The sequence below is a fragment of the Palaemon carinicauda genome, chromosome 3 (genome assembly GCF_036898095.1).
Source record: "Palaemon carinicauda isolate YSFRI2023 chromosome 3, ASM3689809v2, whole genome shotgun sequence".
Classification (NCBI taxonomy): Eukaryota; Metazoa; Arthropoda; class Malacostraca; order Decapoda; family Palaemonidae; genus Palaemon; species Palaemon carinicauda.
Genome location: NC_090727.1, coordinates 80,659,440 through 80,669,439, shown reverse-complemented (window position 1 = coordinate 80,669,439; position 10,000 = coordinate 80,659,440).

Here is a 10,000-nt window from a genome sequence, read left to right as displayed (position 1 = left end):
GAAAATATCTTAAAAAGTGAAGCGTAAATTTTGAGAACCCAACATTGTCCTTTTCATTCAAAATATTTCATTTTGTGGTAAATGAATATCATGGACACAGTATTCAATAAATTCTTTTCCTACCATTCAATTGCATACCTGCTTTCAATTGCATACCTATTTTTATCCATACTGGTAGCCAATTCGTGCCTTATACGTCACTTTATCATAAAATTCCTAAAACTTCTATTACAAACCTTTATTTCAAACCATAAAGATCTTAAGAAAAGGTTGATTAACTCGATGAGAACATGTCTTAAGATATCACAATAATATGAGCATGTTGTCAAAGAAAATAAGAGACCTGGTTTAAAGGTTACTCATGAATGACAGAGGCAAGGGACACGAAGATGCCCTAGGCTGACAATCAAGCACCTCTCCATTAAGCTAGGACCAGGGAGGGACAGGCAATGGCTGCTGATGGCTCTTGGCTCTACAGGTAACTGTGGGCTATCCCCTAATTGGTGGTGAGATTGCAGACACTACTAGAAACTGTCGAGTTTGAGCGGGTCTTCAACCCCAGTCCAACAGATTACCAGGCATAGACGTTTTCAATTGGCTATCACAACCCATGTTAGTTTGGATCAAACTAAACAAACATGGAAACACTTACATTTTAAAAATACCTTTAACATTATATTGGGTTACTGGGAAGGATACGAAATAAAAATCAGATAACTAATATTAACCACAACCTTACTTTAATAGACATCTTTACAATCCGAACAATAAGTGGCTAATGTCCCTTCTGTTATTGCATCTCAACATAAAACAGAAACGGTTTGAAACGTTTTGGAACAAATGCCTGTTTAACATTTGATTACACCACTTTGAGGCAATGAAAACAGGCAAAGGAATAGAGACTGTGATATATTCACGGTGCTCTTTCAATTAACGCCAAAGATGGAGAGAGAGAGAGAGAGAGAGAGAGAGAGAGAGAGAGAGAGAGAGAGAGAGAGAGAGAGAGAGAGATCGTGTATTTGCTATTTTGTATGTATGGAATTTACCACGGTGAGTGGTGTAGTATCTTTTCAATACCAGTTTGTATCCGCTACCTCTGAACTGAACTGAGAGAGAGAGAGAGAGAGAGAGAGAGAGAGAGAGAGAGAGAGAGAGAGAGAGAGAGAGAGAGAGAGAGCACGTATTTGCTATTTTGTATGTAAGGAAATTACCACAATGAGGGATGTAGTACCTTTTCAATTCCAGTTAGTATCCGTTACCTCTAAACTTCGAGAGAGAGAGAGAGAGAGAGAGAGAGAGAGAGAGAGAGAGGGGGGGGGGGCATCTTAAATTACTTGGGCTATTATTATTATTATTACTATCCAAGCTACAACCCTAGTTTGAAAAGCAAGATGCTACAAGCCCAGGGGCTCCAACAGGGAAAAATAGCCCAGTGAGGAAAGGAAATAAGGAAATAAATAAATGAAGAGAACAAATTAACAATAAATCATTCTAAAAACAGTAACAACGTCAAAACAGACATGTCATATATAAACTATTAACAACATCAAAAACAAATATGTCATAAATAAACTATAAAAGACCCATGTCCGCCTGGTCAACAAAAAAGCATTTGCTCTAACTTTGAACTTTTGAAGTTCTACTGATTCAACCACCCGATTAGGAAGATCATTCCACAAATTTGTAACAGCTGGAATAAAACTTCTTGAGTACTGCGTAGTATTGAGCCTCGTGATGGAGAAGGCCTGGCTATTAGAATTAACTGCCAGCCTAGTATTACGAACAGGATAGAATTGTCCTGGGAGATCTGAATGTAAAGGATGGCCAGAGTTATGAAAAATCTTATGCAACATGCATAATGAACTAATTGAACGACGGTGCCAGAGATTAATATCTAGATCAGGAATAAGAAATTTAATAGACCGTAAGTTTCTGTCCAACAAATTTAGATGAGAATCAGCAGCTGAAGACCAGACAGGAGAAAAATACTCAAAACAAGGTAGAATGAAAGAATTAAAACACTTCTTCAGAATAGATTGATCACCGAAAATCTTGAAAGACTTTCTCAATAAGCATATTTTTTGTGCAATTGAAGAAGACACAGACCTTATATGTTTCTCAAAAGTAAATTTACTGTCGAGAATCACACCTAAAATTTTGAAAGAGTCATACATATTTAAAGAAACATTATCAATACTGAGATCCGGATGTTGAGGAGCCACCGTCCTTGACCTACTTACAATCATACTTTGAGTTTTGTTAGGATTCAACTTCATACCCCATAATTTGCACCATGCACTAATTCTAGCTAAATTTCTATTAAGGGATTCACCAACCCTAGATCTACATTCAGGGGATGGAATTGATGCAAAGAGAGTAGCATCATCTGCATATGCAACAAGCTTGTTTTCTAGGCCAAACCACATGTCATGTGTATATAGTATGAAAAGTAATGGGCCAAGAACACTACCCTGTGGAACACCGGATATTACATTCCTATAATCACTATGGTGCCCATCAACAACAACTCTTTGAGATCTATTACTTAAAAAATCAATAATAATGCTAAGAAACGACCGACCCACTCCCAACTGTTTCAGTTTGAAAACAAGAGCCTCATGATTAACACGGTCAAAGGCAGCACTAAAATCAAGGCCAATCATACGAACTTCCCGACCACAATCAAGGGATTTCTGTACAGCATTGGAGATTGTAAGAAGGGCATCACATGCTCCAAGGCCTTTACGAAAACCAAATTGTAAACTAGGGAGTAGATGATTACCTTCAGCAAACCTATTAAGACGTTTTGCCAGAAGACGTTCAAAAACTTTAGATAATATGGGAGTTATGGAAATTGGGCGGTAATCAGTGGGACTTGAGCTACCACAAACACATTTACATAGAGGAGTAACATTACCAATTCTCCAACTAGTGCTAAAAGCTCCTCCTCTTGCTAATTTGCGCAAAATAACAGATAACTTTGGAGCTAAGAAATCTGCTGTCTTTATAAAAAACAAAGGAAAAATACCATTTGGGTCTACACCTCCATAAGCATCAAGGTCCATCAACAGAGCTTTAATCTCACGAGATCGAAAAGCTAAACTAGTTAGTTTAGCCTCAGGAAAACAGGAATGAGGAAGTTCAAGTTTTTCATTACTCTGTTTACTGTCAAAAACATCAGCCAAAAGGGTTGCCTTTTCCTTTGGACAGTGAGTGACTGAGCCATCTGGTTTAAGTAAAGGAGGAACTGTTGCATCTACACCAAAGAGTGCAGATTTAAGGGTAGACCACCATTTATGTTCCTGAGTTGTACCAGAAAGTGTTTCTTTTATGGTTAAATTGTACTCCTTTTCAGTTGAGGCATAAACTCTCTGAGCAAAAGCTCGAAGCTGAGTATAGTTGTTCCAGGTCAAATCTGATCTGTTACCCTTCCAAAGATGATAGGCCTCCTGTTTCTCCAAATAAGCACGTCTACAATCATCATTGAACCACGGTTTGTCCTTCACTCGGTACCTTAGCACACGAGAAGGGATACGCCTATCAATTATGTTGACTAGATTCTCATTCAAAGGGACAACAGGATCTACACTATTATATAATTGTGACCAATTCAAGCACAAAAGATCATGTAAAATCCCATTCCAGTCTGCTTGGGATTTCATATAAATTTTACAAGAATATGATATATCAGGGACAGGCTGCTCAGTCTTCACTAATAATGAAATCAAGGCATGATCAGATGTCCCGACTGGAGAACCAACCTTACTAGTTATAACGCCAGGGGAGTCAGTGTATACGAGGTCCAAGCAATTACCAGACCTGTGAGTAGCTTCATTTATGATTTACTCACAGCCTGATTCAGAGGCAAAGTCTAAAGCTCTTAAGCCATGGCGATCGGTAGGAGAGATAGAACTTAACCACTCCCTATGGTGAGCATTAAAATCACCAACAAAGACAAAAGAAGCCTTTCTATCATCTTCTTGTATCTTAGCCATAATGGTAAGAAGACAATCGAAAATAGAATCATCTATGTCTGGATTCCGGTAGATCGAACACAAATAAAAGTTGTTATGCCTGCCACAAACTTTTATTACCTGAATCTCATGACATCCACATTGATAGCAGGACTTATGAGAAGCAGGGTACTCGGTACTAATATACACCGCCATTCCCCTGGCCCTAGGGATAGCATCACGTTTCAACATTATTGGCTTCTTAAAACCAGTTATAAGGAGCTCAGATGAGTGCCTCATATTAGAAACCAAAGTTTCTGAGCACAAAAGAATATCATACTGTCTGGACGCAACTGTAAGGTCTTGGATATTTGCATGAAGACCACGAATATTGCAATACAGAAGACGACATTGACGAAATCTAGGACGTACTGGTCCCGGATTTCGCTCAATGTCTCCAGACAGCATAAGAATTAACAGAAATAAAAAAGAGACAGCATACTTAAAAACTAGATTAACAAGAATTATAACAAAAACAATACGAACAGAATTAAGAACAAAGTGATTGATGATACCCATAGACTATAGTAAAAAGTCGGAAAAACTGGTCAACATGGAGGAGCCGATACACCATGCAAGGCTAAATACCCTCCAGGATAGCCAATTCAACTGAAGGGAGGACAGTAAGGATGGTTTTGAGAAGAAAAAGAATCAGAAAAAGGAAAAGACAACCTCTTGATAAACCACCAGGCATCCATGGCCCTTCTATTAAGCCTGCCCAACACACAATTTAAAAAAACAAGAGGAAGAAAAAAAAATAAGATAGAATAGTGTGCCTGAGTGTACCCTCAAGCAAGGGAACTCCAACCCAAGACAGTGGAAGACCATGGTACAGAGGCTATGGCACTACCCAAGACTAGAGAACAGTGGTTTAATTTTGGAGTGTCCTTCTCCTAGAAGAGCTGCTTACCACAGCTAAAGAGTCTCTTCTACCCTTACCAAGAGGAAAGTACACTGAACAAATTGCAGTACAGTAATTAACCCCTTGGGTGAAGAAGTGTTAAGTATCTCATTGTTGTCAGACGTATGAGGAAAGATGAGAATATGTAAAGAATAGGCCAAACTATTCTGTGTAAGTGTAGGCAAAGAAAAAATAAGCCGTGACCAGAGAGAGGGATCCAATGCATTACTGTCTGGCCAGTCAAAGGATCCAATACCTCTCTAGTGGTAGTATCTCAACGGGCGGCTGGTGCCCTGGCCAACCTACTACCTACACTATGAAAAGGAAACATGAGGAATAGAAGGTTGCCTAACCCAGAAAGAAGTCTCAAAATGTTTTGATGTGATCTCACTCATATAATGAAGCTGAAACAAGAGGGAGAGAGAGACGTGTAACCTTCATTAGCACTGGAGAAAAGAATGAGAAAGATGAGTAGACTTGGAACGAAAGAAACTTGGCTACCAGAAGAGACAAAACTTATTATTACCATTATTATTACTTGCTAAGCTACAATCCTAGTTGGAAAAGCAGGATGCTATAAGCCCAGGGGCTCCAACAGGGAAAATAGCCCAGTGAGGAAAGGAAACAAGGAAAAGTATAAGATTTTCAGAGCAGTAACATCAAAAATATTTCCTATATAAACTGTAAAAACTTTAACAAAAAGAGAGGAAGAGAAATTAGATAGAATAGTGTGCCCGAGTGTAACCAAAGAAAAGAAAACTCTCAAATATGAGATGCAAGAAGAAGGAAGATAGAAGAGACTCCTCTCTTCTCACTTCTCACCTCTCCTCTCACTTCTCTCTTCTCCATCCTGTAATGAAAAATAGATTGGCCAATCACTTTACAGGCCGAGGAGTGCCTGCATGATAAGGAAGGTCGGCCTGTAAGAGGTGATTGAGGAGGTGACGTTTCCAAATGTAAATTTGGTTGGGGGGGGGGGAATTTCGGTTAATTTATTTCACCATTTCTGTTTTTATGTATTTAGTGTTTCGTGAGTAAACAATTTTGTTTCCGGGTAACTAATTTATATCATAAAAATATCTATTTATATTATAAAAATAACTAATTTATATCAGATACAAATATCTAAATTATATTAAATGCAAACAACTAATTTATATAATTTTCCATCTCAAAAGGTTCGTATTTGTACCTTAACATAATAATAATAATAATAATAATAATAATAATAATAATAATAATAATAATAATAATAATAGTTATTATTATTATTATTATCATTATTATTATTACCTCCGCCAACCAAGTGGGAAGGAGGTTATGTTTTCGCTCATATTTGTGCGTTTGTTTTGTATGTGTGTATGTGTTTGTTTGTGACAGCTTCCTAGCTACAATTTTAATCGAAGAGTAATGAAACTTGCAGGGATGAAGTGTTATGTAAAAAGCTGGAAATCATTAAATTATGGAAGGTTAATGTCAAACACGGCCACGGTCAAACAAAATGTTCAATTCACATAATATCTATAAGTTTGGACATCGTTGTCACAGAAAATTCAAACCTGGTTCATATTTGACGGTTTGAAAATCCACTCCAATTTATATATGTTAAGGTCAACGTCAAGGTTGAGCAAACGGTCGAGAAATAAGCTGCCTACGCGAAGGTCTTAGCATTACTGAGTACCCCTCTAATTATAATTATTACTAAGCTACAAACATACTTGTAAAAACAGATTATTATAAGCCCAAGTACTCCAACAGCGAAAAACAGCCCAGTGACGAAAGGAAGTAAAGAAATAAACATACTACAAGAGAGGTAATTAAAACCTAAAACCACAAAGAAAAGAAGCTTGGCTTCTTGAAAAAATAAAACCATCACTTGCTGCTACCTATAGGAAACAAGTCGGCTTCAGTTAATGTTATCGTTTCTCATATCTCGTCCCAATTCGCTTATCTCATAAGAGAAAACGATTATCATAAATAAAATGTATGACGCAGGTGGTATTAAAGCCTTATCTGATTAGAATCATTCTCATCCAACGATCAAGATGGAGAATCTGGTTTGGGCATGCTCTTCGCACTCCCCAAGAGAGATTAGTTTGAAGGTTTAAAGATTTAGAGGCCGCTCATGAATGGCAGAGGCAAGGGATAGTGACATTGCCATATCGAGTAGGGCAATGCCCTAGAGACTGACCATATATTCATATGATCAGCGACCAAGCCACCTCTCCACCCAAGCTAGGACCTAGGAGGGCTAGGCAATGGCTCCTGATGACTCAGCAGATACCCCTATAGGCTCCCCCCCCCCACCCCATCCTTAGCTCACAATGATGGTAAGCTTGCAGCGACCAAAGAAACTTACGAGTTTGATCGGGACTCGAACCTCAGTCTGGCATTCACCAGTCAGCGACGTTATCACATCGGCCACCACAAACCTTCAACTGGGCTCCACAAGGCACTAGAAGAGTTGGAAGAACCAGGCCTACATGGATGAGGACTATGAAGCGTGAAGTAGGAGATGATGAATGGAGAAATATTGTTTTAAAAGCTCAATATAGAGACGACTGGTTAAATCTAACCGAGGCCCTTTGCGTCAATAGGCGTAGGAGGAGATGATGACTATGATGATCAAGCACCTAATATCGTAAATTTAAGGTACATTTTCATCGTACATAAGACCAAAATGACATGCCATGTTTAACAGTGAATATATAAAACTTCATTACAGTGACAATACCTTAATATGATGACTAACTATATGACCTTGGAAAGGTAAGTTTCAACAAGGAATGTGGCAACCAATTGGAAACGACCAGGCAAGGCGATCTACTGGACTGGATTTTAAGTGTACCAATACTTTCAGAATTGGTCGATATTTATATTTAATCATACAGATCAAATCTTATCCTGGTTCCCAATGTTTTCCAACTAGGGTTGTAGCTTAGCTAGTAATAATAATAATAACAACAACAACAAAAACAACAACAATAATAATAATAATAATAATAATAATAATAATAATAATACAGAGAGACATCATGCCAAAAGTCTTACATAGCTAATAAATATGTAAAAAGTCAAAAGTCGTACTTAGCTGATAACTATGAACAGGGGTTGTTATGGGAGCCGCCCTTCCCCCCCCCCCTCCCCCACCTTCCTCCTATCTTGGTAGCACTACCTTCCAAAGGGAAGAGATGAAGTTGACTAGATTTAGCGAGTCTCTTTGTAGAGACTCGATCAGTGGAGTCGTTTATTATATTGCCTTAAGGCCCTATATCAGGTCTTTGATGTGAGGTTACATCGGAAGATTGGGACAGGAGGAAAAGGGTGTCTTGTGGCTCTTAGAGAGTAATGCTACTTAGAATGTTAATAATGTATTGTACAAAGCCCATATTGGTACAAGTAGAATTATCTTATTAGATTTAACAGTAGTTAATGTAATTTATTAATTCGTACAACCCCTATATTATTGCAAGTAGAATTATCTGATGAACCTTAACCTTAACGATACTTGATGCAATTTATTTACTTATACAACGCCCATATTGGTGCAAGTAGAATTATATTATTAACCTTAAGAATAGTTAATGTAATTTATTAACTTGCACCACATTCATATTAGTGCAAGTAGAACTATCTTATCAACTTTAACCTCAACAAATTTAGCTAATTAAAACTTATAGAGGAAGAAATTACAGCCAATTACAGTTTAGAAACGACAAAAATTACAGTCAATTAAAACTTTAGAAAGAACGAAATTACAGCCAATTACAGTTAGAAAGAACGAAATTACAGCCAATTACAAGGAAAAGAGAACAAAGTAAAGCCAATTACAAGTTGTAAGAACGAAAGTACAGCCAATTACAACTTAGAAAGAACGAAATTATGTTTCAGCCAATTACAACTTAAAAAGAATGAAATTATGTTACAGCCAATTACAACTTGAAAAGGACGAAATTACAGCCAATTACAAGTTAGAAGGAAACAAAATTAAGGCAATTGCAACTTAGATAGGCCGAAATTAGAGCCAATTACAGCATAGGAAAAACGAAATTACAGCCAATTGGAACTTAGAAAGGACGAAATTACATCCAATTAAAACATAGAAAAGACAAAATTACAGACAATTACAAGTTAAAATCATCAAAAGCACAGCCAATTACAACTTGGAAAAGAACGAAATTACAGCCAATTAAAAATTAGAACGATACAAAATTACAGCCAATTACAACTTAGAAAAGAACGAAATTACAGCCAATTAAAACTTAAAAAGAACAAACTTACGCTACAGCCAATTACAACTTAGAAAGAATAAAATTACAGCCAATTCAAACTAAGAAAGGACGAAATTACATCCAATTACAACTTAAAAAATTACAGCCAATTAAAACATAAAAACGATGAAATGATAGCCAATTACAACTTAGAAAAGATTGAAAGTACAGCCAATTACAACTTAGAAAGAACAAAATTACAGCCAATTAAAACTTAGAAAATACGAAATTACAGCAAATTAATACATAGAAGAGACAAAAATTACAGCCAATTAAAACTTAGAAAAGACGAAATTACAACCAATTACAATTTAGAAATGAGGAAATTACAGCAAATTAAAACTTAGAAATAACAAAATTACAGGCAATTGAAACAGAAAAGACAAAATTAAGGTCAATTACAACTTGAGATAGGATGAAATTACAGCCAATTACAACTTACATAGGACGAAATTACAGCCAATTACAACTTAGAAACGACGAAATACCAGTCAATTAAAACATAGAAAGGACGAAATTACAGCCAATTACAACTTGTAAAAAAACAAATTGCATCCAATAAAAACATATAAAGAACAAAAAATTACAGCCAATTACAACTCAGAAAGAACGAAATTACATCCAATTAAAATTTAGAAAGGACGACATGACAGCCAATTACAACTTCGAAAGAACGAAATTACAGCTAATAAAAACTTAGAAAGAGCCAAAATTACATCCAATTAAAACTTAGAAAAGAACGAAATTACAAGATAGAAACTACGAAATTAAGACATATTAAAACTTCAAAAGAACAAAACTACAGCCAATTACAA